Below are 25,574 nucleotides of genomic sequence, written 5' to 3'. Positions count from 1 at the left end.
CCTGTGCCCCTGGCGGGGCCAGTTTTGTCAACCCCTAGGTTCGTCCAGAGCTGTCTTAAGCATATGCGGTGCCGGGGTGCAAAGATCCACCCCCCAGGTTGCCCAGTCCCAGGCGTGCAGGAGGGCGGAGTCGACCAGCCACCTCAGCGTAACGCTGGCTCGGTCGCCCCCAAATCTGCGGCGCAGAGCCACCCGCAGCAGAAAAGCCCGTTGCGGCACTCCGACTGACAGGTGGGCTCTTCCCTGGACTCAGCTCTCAGGCCCCGGACTCTCGGCCTGGTGCCCCTGAGAGCCCGTCACCTGGGTGCCCTGCACTCCTAGCGCCTATGGGTAAGACGTCCCTGAGTACGCCTCTGGGTAGAGCACATGCTGGCATCTTGAGTTTAAAAGGTTCTGGCAGCAGGTGATACGAAAGACTTCTGTTAGAGATCCTGCGGAGTTGCTGCCAGTCAAAGTAGACAATACTGAGCTAGATGGGCAGTAAGCTTCACCAAGCGTGAGGCAGCTTCCCGTGCTCTCCTATGTTCACATGTTCTTCTTTGCCCAACTGAGTCATCTCAGTGTCCATTATCTCAGAGGATACTGGAGCACATCTCTTGGACTTCCTTGGGCTTGTCATTTTCTCAAATGTGATAGATGTGCTACTTGCAACAATCCTAAGAAAACTACCCTTCCTTCAGGAATGAAGCAATCTGTGCAGGAAGTTCCTGTTGTAGGATGCTTGCTGTGACTGCCTTTGGATAACTGCTCCACAGACAGCACTTCATAATTTCCCTGCATATTTGCAACACGGTGATATATTATGTAGCTTTCTTTCTGAACGCTGCCGGCTGTGAGCAAACCTTTGCCTATCTACTGTGCCTCTCAGGGTAGAAACAGCAAAGTCTGCTTTTGCTCCTGACCTTGCTGCACAAGCTTACATATTCCTGTGAAGATCTGGCAAACAAGGCAGGAATTGCCACCTGCTGCTCACTTGCACTTCGTACATTTACAGCCAGCTGCTACTATTTCACATCAGATCACTCGAGCTGAAGGCCAGAGTGATCCTGACACGTTATATGATGGCCTCCCCGCCCTACAACCACCTCAAGCTTCAATTAATCTCTCAGGCGGGTGCTCATTATTGTACCTGCTCTAGGGAATAGAGTGTCTTGCATCGTTCCCCGTGTATTGCCAAAGACTCGCAGCAGGAGCTTTATATAAACCCTTTTATTGCAACTGCTGCTTTCTCCATCAGCAGCCAAACTAAAACAATAATACACCACAGAGTATGATAAGGCCAAAGGGCATTCTTCCTCCCAACATGTGCATTCATTCAAAGCAGAGCTTTAATTTCAATGGAGGGTGTCACTTCTTGGAAACTTTGCAGTCATAAGAAATCATCTGATATGAAATGGTTGTATTCTTGGGAGGGGGAAGGGAATGTTTTGTAAGCAATGCAGCCTCTTCCAAAAACGTGGCATACAGTGATCTATTTCTACTCACGCCTTGGCAGGGAATAAATGCTCCAATGAGATGTCTTTGGGTTTGAAAAGTATTTTCATTCCTCCAGAGTTCTGCATCACCCACAAGTAAATAACTTTGGATAATGGAACTTCCTCATGCAAATAATTAATAACGATGCTGAAGAACGTCAGATCTAGCACTCTTCATACTTCATAGGATAATTTATGACTATTGCTATTTTTTCACCTAGGTGCATAGTCAAGTTCTCATAAATGCATCTTACACACATTTTGATTCATGTATTATTCTACTGCTATCATTTTGCAGTAAACTGTGCTCACAGCAATGGGGCGGGGGAAACCAATATATGCATGTAAATAAACAAATATATGCTTTCTTAATGTCAGTCAAGCCCTTGTTTCAGTCCATTTCACAAAATCATAGAACTGCAGAGTTGGAAGTGATCCTAAGGCTCATCTAGTCCAAACCCTTGAAATGCAGGAATCTCAACCATAGCTGTCAAGTTTTCCCTTTTCTCGTGAGGAAGCCTATTCAGCATAAGGGAATTTCCCTTAAAAAAAGGGAGAACTTGATAGCTATGATCTCAACTAAAGCATCCATGACAGATAGCCTTATCAAACCTCTGCTTAAAAGCCTGCAATGAAGAAGAGTCCACTATCTTCCAATAATGCTAGGAACCTCTGGGCAATTTGTCATATACAGCACAAAGAATCAACCATTTTTCCAGTTTTACACCCCGCCTTCCAATATTTCACATTTATCAGCTTCAAAACGCAACACAAACCCCTCTGAAGTGTGCCTTATAACATACAAAATGTTCAACTCCAACTGAGGAATAAATAACACATTCTCAACCTTTTGCTCCAAACAGCCAATTTTTGCAACTCATTTTGTAAGATATATCCCAATATCTATTTAATTATATATGAAAACATAAAACCAAGTCGCTCTGGATGTGTTCCTGATAAAATCATGTTTGCTACTAGTTATTAGGTAAAGGTAAAGGGACCCCTGACCATTAGGTCCAGTCGTGACCGACCCTGGGGTTGTGGCGCTCATCTCGCATTATTGGCCGAGACAAAGCCGAGTGGCCAGCATGACAAAGCTGCTTCTGGCGAACCAGAGCAGTGCATGGAAACACCGTTTACCTTCCCGCCGGAGTGGTACCTATTTATCTACTTGTACTTTGACATGCTTTTGAACTGCTAGGTTGGCAGGAGCTGGGACCGAGCAACGGGAGCTCATCCCGTCGCAGGGATTCGAACCGCCAACCTTCTGATCGGCAAGCCCTAGGCTCTGTGGTTTAACCCACAGGGCTAAAACTGAAACAAGAGTGGCGTGCATTTAGTGAACGTTTTCTCATCCTGCAAGGCAATGCCTATTAAGGATGTAGTGACCACACATCATTTTGCCAAATCTAATGCACTGTGTGATTATTTCATTGTTACAGGGAAGGTAAAGAACTATTCCAAACTTTCAGGAGAGTAGAGCTGTCATCAGGAAAGCAGCACACACACAAAAGATACACTACGGACAGGGGATATTTCAGGAAACTTTTCAGTTAGCTTGAAAAGTTACCCCTTTCAAGTTGCAAATTGTTTCTGGGCAGCATTCTTTCAGAATTAGTACTTCTGTGGGGGATAGACTCAGAATTGGCTAGTAGATGTTTAATTATAACGATGGGTTGACTAATCTATCAACATCTTGCAACAGCATTTTACCAAATGGAGCTGTTTTTTTGTGGGAGGACTGCAATTCACATACAGTATATGTGGCTAGTTCAAAAGGCAGAGCACTTTCTGATAGGTTAGCTCCCATAGGAACTTGATTCTGGGTTCAACAGCCCAATCAGAGGTTTGCTAACTTACTGAATGGATTGGCCAAATGAGTATCTTTCAGCCTCAACTACCTGCCCATAAACCTGGAATGGCATGGGACTGTGGTAAAGATGAAGGAGACATGAATCACAAACCACTACAAGTGCTGCAGAATTTATTACTTCTGCTTTATTTTTTAGCATCTGCTCATGTGTTAGAGAGGCAATCAGAGGCAAAACAAGGATTAATCATACAAGAATATTAACTAGAGAGTCCTAACAGTTTTACCAAAGCAAAAGAATCTGTTTAATCACTCAAGTTAACAAAGGTTAAGATAATAAAAGGAAGTTCTGAATGCCTTCGCTTTCTGGAACTTAATCCCTCCTGCTGAAGACATTTGAAAGATGCTATCAGTTGCTTACAGCCCCAGCTGTTAAAAAAATTTACTTGGAACACGCCATGTGGAGAAAATAATTTTATGAAAATAGTTAAGTATGCACCCTGTGTGGCTTCTTATTGCACCTAGACCCCAAAACTAATTTAAAGTCAGCTGCTGGATAACGATTGTGAGACCTGATAAACAATAAATCTCTTCTATATCAGAACTGAATGGCAGTAGTGCTTTATTATCATTTGCAGAAAGGGGGTAGGAAATAGATTAACATACTCAATTAGAGCCGTTTAGTGCATGCTCAAGGTCTATTTTCATTAATTACTGCTCTGGTTGGACAATAAATCATGAATGATCTTCAAGTGCCAAGGTTCTTTAAGTAAAAGTCATTTTGAAATATTGGAAGTGCCTGCTAATTTCTCTAGTGCAAAGACTTCCAAGTACAGCTGAATTAAGTACAGCTGTGCATTGGGTGGTACACAGAACTGTCCGGCTTAATTCTTCCTTCTTCAGGATAAAACTGATGGAGAGCTCTTCAGACATTTGGTGATATAAGTGTTTACAAAAAGAATAACTCTTCAGGAGACTTTAATATATATTAAATCAGTTTCACTTGCAGAAGTTGTCCTGCAATACCCTAAATGAAATTCTCCTCTAAGCAGGCCTTTTTGAGCCCATGGCTCCCTCGACCAACTACATTCTTTCTGCGGCACCCCTGTGGGGTTCTGAAGCACAGTTATGTCACCTCTTACATGCAGAACTGGCAACCTCTCACCCTTTTTCAAATACCCTCCCTTGTGGAGTGTTTCCTCAGCTTCCTCTCCTTGAGAGTCCTCAAGGCAGCAGCTGCTCCCACCACTGGTCTCTGAACTGCCTCTGCTACCCCAAAGAGAGGTGTGTGGGACCTACTAGTATGCAAATTTCTGTTCACTTTGAGAGTTGAGCTTAGCTCTGTGGGGAAAGGCCATGTGAAACTCACACCTCCACCTTCTTGTCTCTCCACTTCCTCTGCTTGAGGGAAGGTAGAAAGGCTGTCACATCAACCTTTTGAAAATAATGCTGTAATGTGTGTTCCGTGCAATGCTAGTGTGCCTCATACTAGTAGGTGTAGGGCCTACTAGCATGCAAATTTCATTCACTTCTGTCAAAAGGTGGAGAGGTATCCTAAATAGTGAATGGGAGGTACAAAGCAGACTTGGATAGACCCTGAATCAAACTGTTCAGTCTACAAAGCACCTTAAAATGAAGTGGGCTTTCTGGAAGAACCTAATCGAGGTCAAAACCAAATTTTATGGTCAGTGCACATTCCTAATTTTTACTGGACTAGGAGTCAATTGTGTACTCCGGAAAGAAGAAACAGTGAGAATTTTAGCTGTACGCTGTCTAGATCTGGAAACAAAAAAAAATGTTCCTGTGTCAGTCAGATGGGCGGGGTATGAATAATAAATTATTATTATTATTATTATTATTATTATTATCATCATCATCATCATCATCATCATCATCATCATCATCATCAGCTAGTTAAATATTTATGCCTGGAAGCCTAATATTTTAGAGACATAACTGTTACTAATCATATTAGTAACTTTTTTTCCAGAGGACTAAATTCTTATAATTAGAAACTATAATCTAGTTTCCTCACTCAGTAGTCCTGTGAAATAAGAGTTACTGAGTTGCCAAAATCCATTTAGTCTAAGGTGTCAGTGGTCTAATAGCAGCAAGTCTACCAGCCCAACCCAAACAATTTACTGTCTGTGCCATTGTGGAAACTTGCCAGAGGAAGAAGATGCTTGCCACCTCTCTACTGGATTTCAGTGCCAAGATAAAGTTGCCCAAAGGGTAGGATCACACACAGAAGCCAAGCAACACAATGTGTTTCATCTGGTATTATTGTGGCGAGGTGCTGAGAAACACATTTCTCAGATATGGTATAAGCTCTCCTTTCCCATCAGTATGTAATTCAGTTCACTTAGAGACTGCTACCCCTAACAGCTGGGGAAGTTTTTATTTTGGGGCAGAGCAGGGATATGAAACTGGGTCTCAGACTTCCATCTTTCCACAGTTGCTACTGCATCAGAACAAAGCAATGCAACAGGTAAAAACTGAGCCGAACAAGGTTCTGTTGCAGTCCTAGAGGGATCTCTTCTTATGCTGCAACTTGTGGCACAACTCTCACATCAAATTCAGCTGTTCACAATCTGAGATATTGTGAGGGATATTTGATCTTGGTGCTAGAATTATCACTACCTTCAGCTGACATCCTGAAACACACTGCCACTCCAAACTACTGGATGCAAACAATTTTCAAAACAAATACACATCAAGTTATGCTTCCAGTTAACCAGTTATACAGGCTGACTTCTGAGGAGTTTTTTTTTAATCTCTCTTAGCATTACAGAAATATTTACTTTTTAAAATTATTAAAATGAATTATTTGGGCAATGCCATTTGATTTCACATGGGTAAGATTCTTTGCAGTGCAATCTTATGAATGTTTACTTTGAGTAAGACTGTGTTCAGATGAGAATGAGTCTAGCCTCAGATGTCTTCCTCTACTTCAAGCATGGTTACAAGAAGATCAGGAGTTTCTATCTCCATTTTAAAATTAATTATAGTTTGCTGTGTCATCCAAATCCTAATCTTAACTATGGTTAGTGAAAACAAGTCAGTTTACACTGCACTATGGTTTAAATCTTGCTCATTCCCACCAACCATTGTTAAAATTAACCACAATTGCAATTGGCTTTGGATGGCATGGCAAGCTATAATTAATCACAAGCTTCCCAACTCCTCCATGCTGGTGCGGGGAGCGTTCAAGTCCAGGGGAAGGCGACAATCATTCTTATAATGCTAAATTATGGTTTAGTGCAATGGTTTTCAAAGTGTATGGTGCACTGCACTGATGTGGCAGGAGACGGTGTCAGGAAGATTCAAGGGCAATGAATATAATATTTTGGGAATAATTCATGTTCTTATGTACCTGCATTGTTTTATACTTTATGGATGCCCCATGATCATATTATAAAGCAGTTGCGTTCTATGTTATAAATCAAGCACTGCTAGGAGTTGTTACAATGCATTCCTTACCAATAAAAAATTCAGTGTGGAGGGAGCAAATTTTTGTTCTGAAAGTGTGGCCCAGAGAAAATAGTTTGAGAACCACTGGTTTAGTGTTTTCAAGGATGGTGCGTCCCAGTTTGCCACTTGACATTCTGTTTCTAGCACCTCCAAGCTGGCGGGAAAAGTCTCCTGTCTGAAACTGCTAATCAGTGTCAACGTTACTGAGCTAGATGGACCAATGCTTTTACTACTGTTTTAGAGTCCTTGGCCACAGTGATAAGGACAATCAAGATCACAACAGCATTTTGTATTCATAATAAAAGTTTGAAAAACAGAGTAAAAATGCTGAATATAGAACTAAAAAGATAAAACTGCTAAAAAGAAAATCCCTGAAAACTGTTCTGGTTCTGTAAACTATTTTCAAAACCACATTCCTTGCCTGCCATATAACATCAAATGTGTAGGACCCTATCCAGAAATCCTGAGTTCCTAAATGCTTCATCATGACTATATATGGCCGTTATGAAATTCCAAAGACATAATAACGTTCAGCCTAAAACATGTTGGCCAGGATCCAAAGGGCTGCAAGTGGAAAGGAAATTACTCCTTGCAGTTTCAGGCAAGGACGTACAAATCCTAGAGTAAGAAATGAATGCATTGAAAGAAAATGTGCTACTTTTGATCTTCACATTTGGAACAAAATCCCTGTATAAGGTTTTATTTTCCTCGTGCAAAGTTCTACTGCAAGCTGAAGAAGGAAGCTTTCCCATGAGTGTTGGGCTGCTAGACATTTGGATTCCAGCCAGGCAAAATCAATGGGCACACTTCCAAGTAAGATATTAAGGTCTGAGCTGTTAGATCAGTAAAATCTTTAGTGCTGTTGTTGGATATACCAGCCAACACTTCACAGGTAACAAATAGAGCCATGCCTTTGCACCCTGTTGTTACACCAAAAATTGCTACCTCCTTATTCTTTGTCGAAGACTAATCTATTTGCTATGTCCTCCGCTTATTTCCCCAATCTGTTCTCTAATGATTTAAAAATCAAGATGGTGATTGTTCTTCATGATAAAAACATATTAGAAAAGCTTAAGTGTCCTACAGTGTTCTGATTCACACGTCACGGCAAACCATAACATCTTGTGAATAGTTACAGGTAGGTAGCCGTGTTGGTCTGAGTCGAAACAAAATTAAAAAATTCCTTCAGTAGCACCTTAAAGACCAACTAAGTTTTTATTTTGGTATGAGCTTTTGTGTGCATGCACACTTCTTCAGATACAAGATTCTTCAGTGTATCTGAAGAAGTGTGCATGCACACAAAAGCTCATACCAAAATAAAAACTTAGTTGGTCTTTAAGGTGCTACTGAAGGAATTCTTTTATCTTGTGAATATGCAAGCATGTGGGCTTCCTACCCAGTTGCTCCTACCTAGTTGTTCTGCTGCTGTTGTCTTCCCCTGATAAACCATATGTTCAGACCTAATGCTAAGCCAAACCATGGATTAGCCCCAGGTAGAACAGCAGCAATGTAGGAGTAGGGTTGCCATATTTCAAAAAGTGAAAACCCAGACACAAAGGTTGAGTTTTTGAGCTACTTTTTAATGAAATTTGCCAAAACCTACACTACCAACATGGGCTGCCATACATTTACTATTTCCCCAGACATTTCAGCAATTTCCACCAAGATGCAATTTACAAGGGCTGAATACTGGCTATGTCCGGGAAATTCTGGACTCATGGCAACCCTAGGTAGGAGGGCATCAACCTCAATTCTCACTCTTTGTTCATGGTTTGGCTTTAGCATTACATGTTAAGAAAATAACAAATAAAAGGACACGACTGAAGTTTGAGCCAAATTGTGAACAGGGACAGAAAACTGAGTTTTGAGTATTGTCTGTCTCCACAGAAATCTGAACTGGTTGAAGCTGACTTTGCCAATCTGTGGAGTTTTTAAATTGTGCCTTCGCCTAGGTTCAACCTGTATATTTGTAAACAAAGGAAATATTACAAAGATGCCAATAATTCTCTAATCACTCTTTCAAAATTGGGTAAATGCTGCACCCCTGGTCTGTAAAATCAGAATGTCTGTAAATAAGAATGAATGTAAGCTATGAGCATATAATGCCAATTCTGGCTCAACTGCAATGGCTGCCAATCAGTATCCTGGCCCAATTCAAAGTGCTGGTTTTGACCTATAAAGCTTTAAAATGTCTCAGGGCCGCAATACCTTTCCCCATATGAACCAACCTGGATCAACCTGGATCAAGGAGGAGGCCCTTCTTTGTGTGCCCCCTCCACAAGAGGTCCAGAGGATGACAACACAAGCCTTTTCTGCAGTGGCTCCCCACTTGTGGAATGCTCTCCCCAGGGAGGCTCACCTGGCCCCTCCGTTATGTATCTTTAGGCACCAGGCCAAAACATTCATCTCCCAGGCCTTTGGCTAATTAAACAATCTATAGCCTTTTAAGCTGTGCGTGGGTATTGTTGTTTTGTTTGCTACTCTGTTATGTATTTTGTGTTTTTATACTGTAAATCACCCTGTGATCCTCAGATGAAGGGTGGTACAGAAATTTCAATCATCACCATCCACAGCATCTCTAGGTAGGGCTGGAGTGCCACTGACAGTCAGCATAGACCTAGATGGGCCAATGGTTCGACGGAGGATAAAAGAGCTCCCTATGTTTTTATGTGGAGGTATCTTGGTTTTGAAAACCTCCTGTAAAATCTATCAAATCAGATATTAAAAGACTTTAAAAAATATTTCTAGCCTAGTCTAGTATAAATGTTCACTTCTTTTGAATGAGGTGCCAAGTATATTTTCAAGTGCTTTCCCTCTACACCACACACATTTGAATAGAATGCTTTAAAAAAATGACTGAGAGCAGACCCACTACTGGAATTTGAGAGCTAATTAAAGTTATTCACGCATCAAAAAGAGGCTTTAGCTATATTTTCATACACTGTGGGGATCGAACCTTAGTGACAGACAGCAGCAATAGCAAGTCTCTGAAAAGGAGAGGAATGCCTTAGTAATAGTTTTGAATGGCATAAAACAATTAGGCTTCCGAGCATAATCACAACCTGCTGTCTGTCTCTTGCGTTTCATAACTTGGTTCAAAGTTAACATGGATTTGTTTTCTCCTAGTACTACTGTGTGTGCCTTTGTAAAAGTACAAAACAGCCATAATACTATTTTGAAGAGCCAGGAATGTTTCCAAACAGTAGTTTCCCTCACCAGAGTTTTCTAGCTACGAACACAGCAAGAATCTGGCTCACTTCTCCTGCACCTGGCAGGAAAGGAGGATGAAGGCAGGGGGAGAAATGATCAGGGTATCTATCCAAAGGATCCAAGCATCCCATCATAGTTATCAGAATGGCGGAGAAGCTTCTGGCAAACTACATCATGTGGAACAAGGCCAAGGCTGTTTAAATCACCATCACATGGAATAGCCACACCTTAGTCATTTTCTGACTTACTTTAGTGTGCAACTGAAGTGCAGCATTAAAACGTTAGCTAATAATGATTGAGATCCTGTACAGAAAATAAATATAGACCTGAGAAAATAGCAATATTTAGTGTATTCCCAAGGCCAGTGTCTCTTCACATGCAGATAAATGAGATGGCAAGGAAGTGGTTCAAACCTATCACCCAAGAGTGGTGAATGGACTGCATCACTTCAGATGACTGGTTTCCCACCAGGGCTGTTTGCCAGGATGAAGGAGCACTTGCCCAAGTGCTGTTTGGTGGGCACCTCTCCTACAGCAGTGGGTTTCCCTGGTTGCAGGCTTCCCTGGCACAGGTGGGAGGGAACTGACCATTTTACATTTCTCACAATGCCCTGGAGTGCCCATTGTAGCCTTGCTCTGGGTCCTTCAGAGAAATTTAAAATAGCAGATTCCCTGGTCCAACTACCTTGTACAGGCACCCCAGTGACAGTGGGCTTTGCTAGGATTCTGGGGCCTGGTCTGATCTTCCTAACACCCCCCCTATAAATAAAGACTAGCACAGCAGGAAAGAGGAGTCTATCCTAGTTCTTTGCAGGAGGCGCTGGTTTTTAGGGAGCACTAAAACAATAAATCCTCCATGGTTGGGTCCTGCTAAGGCCCAGTCCCCAGTAGAGGCTCCATTACTTACAACAGAGGACTGGCCCTGCTCTTCCTCTTCCTTCTTGCTCTTGCTGCCTCTTTACCTGCGTCTGGAAGCGTGTCAGCAGCAGCAAAAGCAAGGAGAGTGAACAATGGCTTCCACTTGCCCTCTCCTTCTGGGCAATGGTGAAAACTGAGCCCAGAGGGAGAGGAGGACAACTGAATGGCCATTGCTCACAGTGCTAAGAAGCCAAATAAACTTGGAGCAACTTCTAGTGCCTAAGCCCCCCTCCCTCAAAAATCTTTGGAGCCAGCACTGTAATGGCTGTTGGGAAAGCTAGCTTCTTGCTGTTTTGACAATTGTTTCCCAGTACCAGCTGGTGTTTATTCTATTTTTACTACGATGCACAGATGTAAAGAGAAACAACTGGCTCTCTCAACATGACAGAATTTGCTTCTTTGTTTCTCGGTTTCAGCTCTAAAACAAACAAACCCAATCCTTTGAATACAGTGTTCCTAATATATTATGTTCTAGATGTGTGGAACAAATTGCAAAAAAAGCCAAGTACTAAGGACACGCATGCTTCCTGCTCATAGAATTCTAATTTGTTAAAAATCCCCCTGCTGTTGCTTTATTAGAAGCTCATGCAGATCTGACATAAACAGGTGGAAGCTGAAAGGTTTGTTTAGTGAAACAACTTCTTTTTTAAGCATATCTCAACCACTCTGAAGTATATTGCCACCTAACAGCAGAAATTCCAAATTTTAATGAGTAGTGATGTGCAGCATGAACTATTTCTAGTCAGATGTTTCTTATATAGTTTGTGAAATCGTTCTTGGCTATTGCCTTCCTGGAGATCTACAACATGCAGGGGCAAAAGCAGCTGAAAAGCAAAATGAGCTTTGACACTCTGTTCAGTTTAGTTTTGCGCTAAGGACTAATTGCCTAGTCAGGGAAGGGGAAGTGTAACATTTTTGTTAATATGCTTACCCGAGGGCCCTGATCACCTTGATCTCCCTGCAAAGTGGAAAGATGAGATGATAGTTTTAACACAGCATCTGTGTGCTAGCCCAGCTCTCTTAAATAATCTCACATCATACTGCTTCAATAGCCACCAGTTAACACCAGGAGGGCTTCCACTTATTGTGTTAGTGGCAACAGCATGCTGAGACTCACCTTCTCGCCTTTTGGACCAGGTGGGCCCTGAAAGAAACAAGAAAATATATTCATTAACAAATGATCGCTGGTGACGGTGAGCCAAAAATGTCTGGTTCTCACATCAATCAGGTGCCTTTAGACTGCAGGAGTGGGGAGGACAGTTGACTGAATGTTCTTCCATATAACAAGGTATTTGCTACCTGAGGTGAAGGACAAGATGGCGCCCTGCAAAATTACTTGTACAGAAGCCAACTAGACTTGTAATAATAATAATAATAATAATAATAATAATAATAATAATAATAATAATTCCCAAAGTAGCCTAGGGTAGCAAACATGCACGTGAGGAAGCAATTAAAACATATAAGAACATATTTGAAACATCTTAAAAGCAATTCCGATACAGTTGCAGACTTGGAAAGAACTCTGCTTGAAAGCCTTGTTAGAAGAGTAAGCACAAACAGACAACACAGGTGGCCCCCATCTACTATTTAATGGGAGGGAATACCGAACACTAAGGCCTGATTACTATACTCTATGAATCTTCTAATAGGATGGCATTTACAGGAGGCCCTGACCCGCAGAGTGATGTGATTGATTAGGTATATATGTTGAATTTTGCTTCAACACTGGTGATGGGATGACATCCTCCGCTATACCTGAGGCAAGCAGGCACAGATAGCTTGCATGGCACACACAGCTCTGTACTCCAACATGTCACTACCACTCTGTGCCCCCAGCACCTGCTGCTTCCCTCTATCTAATGGTAGAACCGGCCCTGATCCCTGCAGATTGAAAATTATCTTGTTGTGAAGGCTAGAGCCTAGGCACAGGCTTAGTGCTTCAACCATTGTTTGCAAAAAAACCACACAACCATGGCAGATTGACCCAGAAAATTGCATGCATAAACTAACAGGCTTATCATGCAAAACAGGACAGTGTGAAGGCAGAGCCTCCCAAAAATTGAATCTGCCCCCCTCCACACTACAAATCTGATTCCTCAGGGTGGTAGATATGCCACAAGCAAGATGAAAGAGGAGGAGCTAGATGCACCATAGTTGCATCATAATTAAACCCAACAAGTCAGATAGTACAGTGGGCTTCAACTTATGCTCATTTTGCACGCGTGATCGCAACCTTACATGGGTGGGAAATAAATAAGTAAATAACGGGAGAGTGCAGGGGGGGGGGAACCCGCCATTCCCTGCTCTCTGTTTATTTATTTCCCACCCGTGCCCCCAGAGGGTTTCCTTGTTTACTGTGCTCTGGGAAGGTCACAGGAGGGCCCAGTAAGCAGCCCTCTGCCTTGCAGAGGGACTGGTTCTGGGGGTTCTTGACTTTGCACGATTTTGCCTTTGCACATGGACTCCTAGAGCTGAATCCACGTATGTGGCAGACCAACCATGCTAATAAATAAACATTTTAAGCTTCGTCTTAAGGTGCATATCCTTAGCCATTTTAAAGGCCAATTCAGTGATTATTTTACTGCTGAAGTATCTTCAAGATAAGCCATCCTTGAATTGCTCCTAACATTTTACGAACACCGAACAAAGAGATGAAGAGGAATAATAATACAGTAGAACAGAACAGCAGAATAGCAATGTACACCTTCTGAGTGATTTGATTAACTTCATTGTGACTATTCATCTTCCCTAATCTCCGTGCTCAGTGGCATGCGTGCACTTGGACCATAAACTGCCTTGGCAAACATACCTAATGGAGATTCGGTTTTACGAATTTGCCACGAAAGCTGTCACTTAGCCTTCAGTGTGGCAAAGGAACTTTTCATTCTGAAATACTCCCTTTGTGTACAAAGAAGTCTTATTAAATGGGATGGCAGGGTGCAACACAGTGAGCAAAGATATTCTCTTTCATCCTGAGAATCTTGGATGCTATTCCCCTTTAGAGCATATCATCATTTTAACTATGCTTGACAAGCAAAATGGTAATGTTGTTGTTTGATACTTCTTGGATGCAGCCCATTTGCCCCAATTTTTCAGAGTTTATTCTTTTGCACTATTCCAGTAAACAGAAACCAAAGTCCAGGTCTTCAGTTCTCGACTCCTACTTCCCATATCGATTTTACATTACGCAGCCTTTGCCAACCTGGTTCCCTCCAGATGTTTTAGACTACAACTCACATCAACCTCAGCCAGAACAGTTCAGGCCCTATCCATAGGCCCTGTTCATGTGAACACAGTGGACGTTGTGGAGGGGGAGTCAGTCCAATGCAAGATGGTCATGTAAACCTCAGCACTATGGGCAGTAGGGATCAGGGTATGAAACTCTTCTTTCTTTCTTTCTTTCTTTCTTTCTTTCTTTCTTTGAATGTTTGATATAAAAATAAAAAAAAACATGTTCACAGTATAAATAACCCACCACTTTTTTATTAGGTTGCTGGATTAAGATGCCCACCTACTATTCATAATCGATAGATTCCCTGAACAGGATTTACTCAGATATTTGTCACCCTACAGGTAGCTATGCAATAGCAAATTATGATTTCTCTGTTTTATAGGTAAGAGATGTTTCAGATAATCCATTAATATTGTGCAAACACAAAACAGGTTTTTAAAGAGGCAGCAAAAGGACTTGAGGCAAATATTTTTTTTAACAATAGCTAAGGTAACTTTATTTCTGTTAACATTCATGCATGTTAAAATACTTTGCCCTTCCATCTTGTTCAGTAACAGGGTATACAATATTGTTTACACTGTGTTATTTTCATGAGCTAGGCTTTTATTTTACTCAAAGGAATACCTTAAATGTAAAACCCACATCCTTTGCCTTAAACATTCTGGCTGCAATCCAGAGATTCTCATGTGCAGAAGTGGTTTGTGTTCACACTTTTGCATGCAAGGATCTGCTCCATAGAACATATGGCCATTTTATCTGTGGCAGCACTGATCACCTGTTGAGAGGAGAGAATGGAATGAAAGTGCCTGGATTCAGTTCCCCCCTCCCTCAAACAGGTGATCCGCTGTGTGCGTGATGCAGCAACACCAGGTATGCATCTATGCCCCATTATAGCATCTTTTAACATGTGCAAGATACAATCCAGAGGTAATTCTCACAACGTATTGTCCATGTTCCTATTGAGTGATCGAATACAATCCTCTGCTGCTGAGATAAATAGTTCACAACTAACTAGAATGTGAACTGGTCCTATTCTTACTACTTCCAGAAATAATTCCTAACATACTTCCTAACCCCAATATCTGACCAGTGAGAGAATCCAGGAGTAGAGGCTGTGGTGTGACCAGTGAGAGAAAGAAGAAAGAAAAAAAGAAAAAAAAGAGAAAAAAAGAAAAGAAGAAAAAACAACAACCATATTTTCCATCTATGCTCCCCTTTACTTATATCTCTTCATCTCCTCCTCCCCTATTTGACTTCCACTTATCTCTCTCTCGGGTTCGTCAAACGCTATATTACAGTACTGCTTCCCCAGATTTCTTCTAGTATATAACCTAGGATATCCTATATATACGAATTCAACCTTCATCCATTCAATCAACTTAAAATAAATCCAAGCTGTTCATTACGAGATCTTAAAAGTAAACCCAGGATTTTATGGTGGGGCACTGTCTTTTCATGGATGTGAGGGCGATCTGGCTGCGACATCTGTCACCCCATTGATCGCCAGGGTTGGTTCGGCTGATCTGGCTGGCTAGGCGGGTGTCCCCTTCCTCCCTCACCGCTCCATGTGCGTCCCTTCCGAAGCTGCGCGCTCGGTGGAAGAGGACGACCTTCCCAGATAGAAGGAGTGTACCGTTCTTCGGTCAAGGGTATACGATAGCTGCGCTCCCCTGCTAGAACCTCCAAACAAAGAAATGTCAAAGTGATATTGGGTTGTGTGTGAGTAGAAGAAGCTTGTTTACAAGTTAATACTTCACCAAGTCTTTGACAGGCCCTGTTACTTGACCCTATGGAAGGGGTTCACTCATTTGGTTGCTCCCTGCCATTATACAAACCACTTGTTCATTTAATCTTAAACATATATACCTATTTCCCTTTGTCAGATACTGGAAAGCATGCTGATAGGATTCAATAGCAGGAGGAAGTTCAATTGACTAGGGTATAGCATTATTGTTAATATATATTCATGGCAGTCACCAGAAATGACTGCATTGAAATTCAGGAAGCACAACAATAAATCAACCAGCCACAAAGCTGTACGGGAAAGAAAGAAAGAGAGAATGAACCCCACACATACAACCAGTCTGAAAGGAATAAAAGGTCTGCCTTAGAATTTATAATAGAAGAAGCTGAGACTATGTTAAAAAATTTTTTTATCAAAGTACTCTGTCCCACCTTTCCACAGAAGACCAGTGTTTATTACAATGTCAAACTCTGCTAAGCTTGGAAAGTGAGCAACAGCTATAAACGGATTTATAACTTCACACCTTTCATTCTGCACTGAAGATTAAAGGGAGCATGAAGCGAAGTGGGGGGAAATGGGCAGGGGGGAGAGTGAACCAAATAGAGGCTGCCGAATTTCTCAAGTCAGCCCCACTTATCAGGTCACAGCCATGGAAAAAGATTGTTTCACTTTTTTTAAGGGTATTCTTGTGATGATATCTTTATTACTGAGCATTTTCTTCAATAGGTATGAATGTTTGACTGAGCTGCGCTGAGGGAGCCTGTTGGGCACGGGAAGCTTGATGCTAATCACAAGACTCAACCATATGGAAGCAATTAAAGCAGCCCAGAACTGGAAGGAAAATAGGAGCAGAGAGGAGGAGGAGGAGGAGGCTTAAAAAGACGACTGATCAAATCAAATGGAATTTAAGGCTTTTAAGATTGCCGGGATGAGGGAAGAATGTGCCTTTCCTAACGCAATGCAAAATTAAACATAGGCAAACAGCACCTCCTGCAAGTGGAAGCAATTAAATCCTTTGTGAGATCTTAACGTTTTCTTTACCGTCATATGCTTTCACTTACTCACTTTAGGTAAGCTGAAGTTCACAAAAGAATATTTAATTATTTTAGCCTAAATCTGAAAAGCTGAGCTTTCGTGTCACCAATTCTCTGGTTCCCATCCCAGTGGCGCAAGGAGATTCGCCTTCGGATCTGATGACCGACATCAGTTCTGTTTAGACTATCATGAGCCCTTCAGTGCTGTTGAGATCAGGCTTAGGTTGGCAGGTTCTGATTCAGGAGGAGGAGAGGGGAGGACTGCGTTGTAGGGATCTGGGTTGGAGTGGGGGAATTTTCCCTCCTCCCTGACTTCAGCTGCCTTGGAGGAGGGAGCAGGGGTGCTGACTCTGCCCCCTGCCCTTCCTGCAATGCAGAGTTCCTCATTGGAGGCTAGGAGGGCTTTCAACAGATGAGGTGGCAAGGCTGAGCAAGAGGCAGTTGAGGCTGAACAGGAGTATCATTGCCTAGAACCAGATGCCACCTTTGCAGACCCACCCACCTTGACAAAGCACATGCATGCAACCTTCACATTCCCACAAGGCAGGAGTGTCTAGCAACTGAGTGGGCCATGAAAATCTTTAAATTCTCAGTGGGGTGGTCAGGAAACTTCTTGTTGCATCCTTGTTGCTTCTAGCCAGTTCTGAACTTCTCTCCCTGCTCCTGAATTCTTGAATTGTGACTTGAGGTCTTTGTCAGCTGCTGCACCTGTACCAGCACTTGCCTGAATAATAATAATAAAAATCCTTCAGTAGCACCTTAAAGACCAACTAAGTTTTTGTTTTGGTATGAGCTTTTGTGTGCATGCACACTTCTTCAGATACAGTATCTGAAGAAGTGTATCTGTATCTGAAGAAGTGTGCATGCACACGAAAGCTCATACCAAAACAAAAACTTAGTTGGTCTTTAAGGTGCTACTGAAGGAATTTTTTTATTTTACTTCGACCCAGACCAACACGGCTACCTACCTGTAACCTGAATAATAATCTATTTCTTACTTTCAGGAGCCCCCGTCTGCGTGGTTTGGGTGGGAGCCAGGACACAGATGCTGGAATAATGTTTCAACTACAAGGGAGTTTACAGTTGTGTAAATGCAAAACAGGGTCCTCCAGTGTTAAATACACTTCCTGGCTTCAAATTCACAGCACAGAGGCAAGGTTCGAGCAGAGTATAAAATATATTTTTCCTTCTACTTGGCTAGATTGGCTAGGTGATGAGGAGTAGTGAGAGGCAGCAGTCAGAGAATCCCAAGGAAAACCTCAGAGGAGGAAGGCTCAAAGTCTGGCGATTGATGGTGGGACAAAGGGGAAAGATCAGAAGGAGAAAGGGGGGTACAAGATGAGGCAGAGGCAACAGGGTTTAGTGAGCAGAAAGAACCTGTGCCAGGGAGCAATTCAGACTCCGAGGCAGAAGCAGAGGAGAGAGGGCAATACAGGGAGAAGAAGAATACAGGGAGTCTGCCTCTCCTAATGTGACAAGCTCCCCTCTACCCTTGTCTCTAAGGATACAAAGAGTGATGCATAGAGCAGAACAGAGGTTAGAGATGCCCATATGCAGTTTAAAACTGCTTGGGAAACAACCCCCAAAGAATGCGCCTTAGAGGGGATTGAAGGTGGGGACCTGCCATCAGTCTTGGCAACGGATGGGGCAAGACTTACTGGGAAATCTGCTTCTTGCTTGCTGGCCTGTGCCTGACTCCTGCCCTAACACGTACACCCATGTGTCATCTCTAGATGAATCTTCTTGTATCTACCAACTGTGCACCAAACGAAGGCACATACAACACGTTTGGGTAGGGTTTCCATATTTCAAAAAGTAAAAAACGCCACAAAAAGGGGTAGACGGCATTCCCAGTGACTTCCCAACAGCTATGGAAATGCTCCATGTAAAAGGTCTATTGTGCCTTTTTATTTGACCTCTAACTTTTAGGAGCTTGGTTAAGAAGCTTCCATCTGCATCCCCTAATGGCACCCAGCAGCTCATGATTCTTAGGCACTCACAAGTAATTGCAAGCCCTAAGCGAAGGTGGAGGAAACCTGAGGAAGGATAAGATGCTCCCAATGGGATCCGTGGAAGGACTTTGGGGGTCGAGCATGCTGGTTGTGATGCAACCTGACACAAAGGAAGCCTGGCAGGGAAGGAAGAGCTGTACTAGCAGCTAGGGCAGACATCGGCAACCTCCGGCCCATGGGCCAGATGCAGCCCATGGAGGCCGTTTATCCGGCCCATGAGCCACCCGGTCACCGAGCTGCCCACTTGGTAAGTCCCCGTGCCCCGCCACGTTAAACCGGCGCAGTGCAGCGCGGGGACTCGCCAAATGGTGCCCAGATACCCGAAATCGCTTCTGCACATGTCAGGGCATGTGCAGAAGCGATTTCCAGTGCCGCGCTGCCCATGCCCAGATGCCCAAAATCGCTTCTGCGCATTTCAGGGCATGCACAGAAGCAATTTCCGGCACTCCGAAAATGGGCAGCGCAGCACCGGAAATTGCTTCTGCGCCTGTCCGGCGCCTGTCCAGCTCACAAACCAACGTCAGTGGAAATGACGTTTCTGGCCCACGGCCAGAAAATGTTGCTAACGCCTGAGCTAGGGGAAAACTCCATATGGGTGCACTTTGCTAGCAGGATTGCTCCCAAAGAGCTTGGACATCAGTGACATTTTAATTGCTTTAATCAGATGTTAACTCAATTATTTTATATTTATGTTTTCAAAAAAATGTACCTTTTCAACTCCAAAGTTTAAAGGTTGAAGAGATTAAGACTGTTGTAAAACAACCAATAAGCTATATAATAAGCTGTATTACTTTCACACACACACCTTTGTAAAGTTGGGAAAATAATATGAAATAAAACATTAGAACAAACAACAGATAAATAAGGTGCTCACTTGCAACCAGCTTTCCATTTTTGCCAGAGAAACCAGCTCTGAGGCGACAAGGGGAGATATAGTGTGGCTTACATATGGAGATGAAATTCTTGGCTGGGAGAGGCTAAAATAAAATGGGTTCATAACAATGTTAATGGAAAAATGGCATTTCACTGAATGTATTGGATGAAGGAGCTGATGGTATCAATACTGAACTGGAAGATACTTCATAGGAGAAATTGCAAAAGCTTTAGAGGTTAGGATACAAATTGAAAAATGGCACTGGTAAAATGGGAACACTGAATATTACATGTTAGAAAGGAGAAGAAAGCGAACACACTTCTAAGGATCTAGAAATGATAACACTGGCAAATCTCAAATTGAACCTTGTTCAAGGCCCCCAAAAAGAGAGGAGGGAGGGAGTGTTCATGTGTGATTTATAAATGCAATTTTGGAATTAATAACCATAACATAATATGATTAACAAAATAGATTTTAGTGTCATACAACTGAACATCAGTTAGGTCTCAGCTAGAAATCTATGTCCACGTACAAACTGGAGAACGTAATTGTTCATCAAGCAGGGACAATGTATTAAAGTTAACTATACAGTACAAATATTTGGATTGCATCACTTTATTCATAAGGTAATCAAGAAACTTTAAAAAAGAAGATGGAATGAACCTTTGATTAGAAAACCTAAGGATGAGTGCAAACTCACTGCTTTTTCATAGTAATGGCTGTGGGTTGCCTCCATGTACAGCCCCTCAACCAGGTGTAAGTTTGCTGTGTTGTAAGTTCATGAGATCCAGTACAATATATGCAACCACTGAGCCAGCCTCTCAGTTTTTTCCTCATATGCAAAATGTTAAGAGCTGAACACAGATAGTAAAACTCGAAGTAGAGTTGAAAGAGAGTACGATACAGCATGATAATTGCTCCCTTCTCCATTGTGGGATCCTTTTGCATTGCCAGACTGAAATATTACTGTCCCTCTATCTGCTATCAATGCTTCTCTGCACAAATGTTTTCCAGGTTTCTTTCCACAGTTTTTAATTTTAAGATTCTGTGCAATTTTCCAGATGTATTTATTGATTGCTTTTTCCAAAGCTGAACCCTTATTATTTCCTGCCTATACTGAGACATAAGCCCTTGTTATTTTAAATATCTCATTGTTCTCGCTGATTTTAAGATAAGCTCCTGGTGACTTGGTTCTGTTTATTCAACATCTACAAGTCAGATCATGAGGAACCTTTACTAAAAAAAAAAAAGTTTGCACTGAAGGCTCTCCTCTTTCAATGCCCATGCTGAAAGTAGTGGTGGTTGGTGGGTTCCTGAGAAAACCCTGAATTGTGAGAAAAAAATATTATCAGAATGTTTTGCTGCTGCTTGGGTGATCCCAGTCAACCAGGAATCACACAATGAACAGGATGACAACACTGTAGATAGGATGGCAAAGACACTACAAAGCCAACCAGATTGGACTAGACATTACCAAGCATAAACAGTTCAGAGACAATTGAGAATGAGGGCAATGATTTTTGGACAGGTCTCGTGGAGGATCCCAGTCAATTGGGACTGAAACTACACAATGTGATGTAGCTAATTCATTTCTTCTTTTCTATTGCAATCACCAAAAGAAAAATTGGTGATTTTCAATGATACAAAAATACTAATATTCATAAGGAATGGGGCTTTGGGGCTAAAGGATACTATCAGATAGAGCTTGTACCTGCCTACTATAACAGCATTCATTTGCAGTGCTGTGATAGTTTTAAGAGAAACTTGCATCCTTGGGATATCTCAAAGCTATTTGAAGATTTAGATCCATGTGAAAAAACGCTCACAGAGGCCTTCAGATGAGAATGCAGCTGACTTGCCGGAGCAACTAACAGACCTGTAGCCAAAATTATTGTGGAATTCCCTTGGCCCATGATTCCAAGCAAAGGAAGCCTGGGTTCACTGCCCAATACTGCCTGTAGCTTTCTTTCCTGAAATTCCAAAATAGAGTCTGTGGGACTTTTGCTGGTATCCAGAATGCCCGGCAAGTATTCTGTTCTAATTTTCAGCAGATCACCTATTCCAGGGTTGGATAATCTGCTTTACAGGTGAAGAACCAACCAAATCTAAATGGTACTGAATTGAAGGCATACTGGCGAAGGAGCAATTGGAAGCACAATCTAAGGCTCAAAGTTGTTTCTCTGCAACCATGGCTACATCTGTCCAATACCTGACATCACATACATGCTCTATAATTAAAGTTACTACTATCTATTGTTATTATCCAGATACAGCAACCAAAGAAGCAAATATAAAATGGTAGGGGTGAGTAAGAGGTGAGAGAGAGGAGAGAGCATCTGTAACAAATACATAAAGAGAGGAATTAGATCTGGCTAATTTCATACACATACCATTTCTAGAAGGGCATTTGGAAAGGACTGGAAAGGGGATGAAAAAGAGAGAGATGAAGATTTGACAACTTCAACACTCGTTTAACTGAGAAGAGAATATATCAATCAAGTTCTATTGCACTAGTGATAGAGAGGCTTCTAAGCTTATTTTCAGCTCAGTTATCCCAAGATAGAAATCGCTTGACTTTAATGCTCAATTTAACCTCCTCTTCAAAGCATGTACAGCAACAGAATTTCAGACTTTTGCCTTTGGGAAGACTCTCTGCTCATGCCAACACTGATATCCTGGCTCCTAAGGGAGCAGGTGGAAAGAGCCAATGTTACTGGCACCATGGCCCTTGTTCAGTTAAGAAAAAAAGTCGTTATTGACCAGGGCTTTAAATAGGTGATATTCACTCTCCATATGCTCAGGAAAGTGGCTTCAGTATCCAAAGGCAGATTAGCCAAATATGATTATGACTATAGGAAAGCTGTACTTAATGTACTAGCACCACCAAATAATGCTAATGCCACAAGAAATCTCCTCTGGTTTGAAACATTTATTTGCCCTGAATTTACTCAATGGCATTAGGTAAGACGGATGAAGGGTGGTACAGTGGTACCTCAGGTTACAGACACTTCAGGTTACAGACACTTCAGGTGACAGACACTTCAGGTTACAGACTCCGCTAACCCAGAAATAGTACCTCGGGTAAAGAACTTTGCTTCAGGATGAGAACAGAAATTGCGCGGGGGCGGCACAGTGGCAGCGGGAGGCCCCATTAGCTAAAGTGGTACCTCAGGTTAAGAACAGTTTCAGGTTAAGAACAGACCTCCAGAATGAATTAAGTTCTTAATCAGAGGTACCCTGTATACAAATAAATAATATAATAAAATATCCTAGAAATGACACTATACTCAGCACTGCCTTGTGCTTGTAGTCTTTCTGCAAGCAATATACTTTTCCACTACTTTATTTTTTTTTGCATTTTAGTGTATTAAGACAAACAGGATGTATTGTTCTCCTATGCACCAAACTGCAGAAACTTCCCTTTGTGTAGTTTCCTACTTCAGAGCATATTTTGGTTCCCTGAAGTTAACATTTATATCACTTCTGAACTCTACTATGACTTTATATTCTTTTAAGAATGTTTAAAAACAAAAACAAACCAGAAATGGTTTCCTCTGGCAATATCCACAAATACCACTATAAAATTTGATTGTAAAAGAGGTGATGGTTTGTATCCCCAAGTCATAACTGGTCTGTAGGCCAATAGTAGCAGTAAAATATTGATATGAAGCAATAGTTTTGTAAAATATTTCCCAAGGGACTGAATTTCTGAGATGGTAATGTAAAACACAACCAAAGTGTAGAATTCCCCCACCCCACTTCCCATGTCCTTGCTACAATTTGTTTTCATAGGAAATACCAATAATTGAGATGCTGGTCTGCAATATTTGGTTGTCAAAATATCACCTATACAATATTATGACATTTTGAACTCTACAAAGGAATATGTGGTTTTAAAATTACTCTTGAGGGCCTGTCATTCCTTTATTTCCACCCACCCTCATAAGCTCACAAGCCTGCAAATTTATCACCTACTTGTGTTGCAGCCTCAAACACAGTACAAGTGAAATGTAAATCTACAAATGCTGGGTGCAATCCAGCTAAAGTTAAGCATTTTGAAACCCTAGTTGGTTTCCATTGGTACGTCCCCCAGTCTTGTGAGAATTTCAAGGACTTATGCCATGTATTTATAAATGTGAGATGCTGGGATTCAACCTTGCCTGGAAATCATGCCAATGTCCTGTACAGAAGACCATGGCATCCCGTACATATTTATATACATTGTATCATTTATGTGGCAAGAAACTCCTAAAGTCTGTAACCACAATGGTTTGAGTACTGTATAATATGTATTTTTCTGTTTCAAATGATACAATCTGCCACAAATGTTTGCAAAAGCAAACTCAGGGCTTATCCACACTTCCCCTTCCTTTGTGCATTCCAGGCACGTTAAAGCTTCATGTCCAAGTGTCTTTCTTGTTTTAAGCTCCAGACTTGTCCCCATGAAAACCTGCTCTTTAAAACAGAATTGGGGCAATCTGCAAACTGTGGAAAACCCGAATTGCTGTTTGTTGCACTTCAGCTTTAAAGAGAAGATTTCCACACCCTGGGGCAAAAACCCTGCCCAACACAAACCCTGAAGGGCTGTTGCATCCAGACATTACTGTGTCAGGACTGGAGGTCACCAAACCAGATGCCTGAGTTCTTGGCCAGCTCTCAGACGAGCAGAAAATATGGTAAGCTAGGCAAGAATTTCAGAACTGCTGAAGTGAAGTGAACATGCTACCTGCATGATTATTTGTTACTACTGTATGTATTTTTGTGTTTTTATACTGCAAACCTCCCTGTCAAGGGCGTACCCACCATGGGGCAAGTTAGGGCAGCTGCCCTACTCTAGAAGCCAGCTGCCCCCCCCACAAGGGCGTACCCACCGCGGGGCAAGTGGGGGCCGCAGGCTGCCCCTCCCTAGAAGCAGGGCTGGTGGGCAGAGGTGGAGCACAGCCTGGCAGAGCGCGAGTTCGCCATTCCCGCCGCGCCACACCCTCCCTCCAGCTCCCCGGTGCGCCCTCAGGCAAGGCCAAGCACGGCGGGGAACCAGGGAGCGCGGCGCGGTGGGCGGGAACGCCAAACTCGCGCTCCGCTGGGCTGGGCTCCGCCTCCGCCCACCAGCCCTGCTTCTAGGGAGGGGCACAGCCCGGCGGAGCGCGAGTTCGCCGTTCCCGCCCGCCGCGCTGCGCCCTCCCTCCAGCTCCCCGTCGCGCCCTCAGGCAAGGCCAAGCGCGGCGGGGAACCAGAGAGCGCGGCGCGGCGAGCGGGAACGCCAAACTCGCGCTCCGCTGGGCTGGGCTGGGCTCTGTCTCCACCCACCAGCCCTGCTTCTAGGGAGGGGCACAGCCCAGCGGAGCGCGAGTTTGCCGTTCCCGCCCGTCGCGCCGCGCTCTCCCTCCAGCTCCCCGTCACGCCCTAAGGCAAAGCCATGCACGGCGGAGAACCAGGGAGTGCGGCAGGGGAGCCTTCCTGCCCTGGCGAACTCCTGCCTTGCTGCCCCCTTTCCTGGCGCAGCGGCGGCTGCACTATTGCCGGCGCCTCCCCAGCTTTCCTCTCTGTGACAAAGGCGCCCGCCTTTGGCCAGGGTCTTTTCGATTGGGCCATCGCGAGGCAGCGGGAGGAGCTTGGCTCCGTCATCTGCCCGCATGCAAAACCGTGCAGGGGTCGGCAGTTGCTGAGAACAGGGTCGCAAGGAGAGAGGGGCGTCTGCGCGGTTCCAGATCTCTCTTTCTCTCTCTCTCTCTCAATCTCCCAGCTGGAGGGAGGTCGCGCCACGGTGCGCTCTGTCGGGCTGTGCTCCGCCT

General features: G+C 43.1%; 1 protein-coding gene across 1 annotated transcript in view; it reads right to left on the bottom strand.

Annotated features, from left to right (window-relative positions):
* COL25A1 (collagen type XXV alpha 1 chain) overlaps positions 1-25,574 on the bottom strand; it is a 114,242-nt gene that overhangs the window by 75,345 nt on the left and 13,323 nt on the right. The window contains exons 3-4 of the mRNA XM_088660459.1: positions 12,001-12,027; positions 11,815-11,841 (exon numbers count right to left, since the gene is read on the bottom strand). The gene's annotated coding sequence lies outside the window, so the exon portion shown is untranslated. The remainder of the gene's footprint in view (positions 1-11,814; positions 11,842-12,000; positions 12,028-25,574) is intronic.

The sequence above is a fragment of the Zootoca vivipara genome, chromosome Z1 (assembly GCF_965207765.1).
Source record: "Zootoca vivipara chromosome Z1, rZooViv2.hap1.1, whole genome shotgun sequence".
NCBI classification, from domain to species: domain Eukaryota; kingdom Metazoa; phylum Chordata; class Lepidosauria; order Squamata; family Lacertidae; genus Zootoca; species Zootoca vivipara.
Note: the sequence above shows the minus strand (reverse complement) of the source record. Positions and strands in the feature narration are given on the sequence as shown.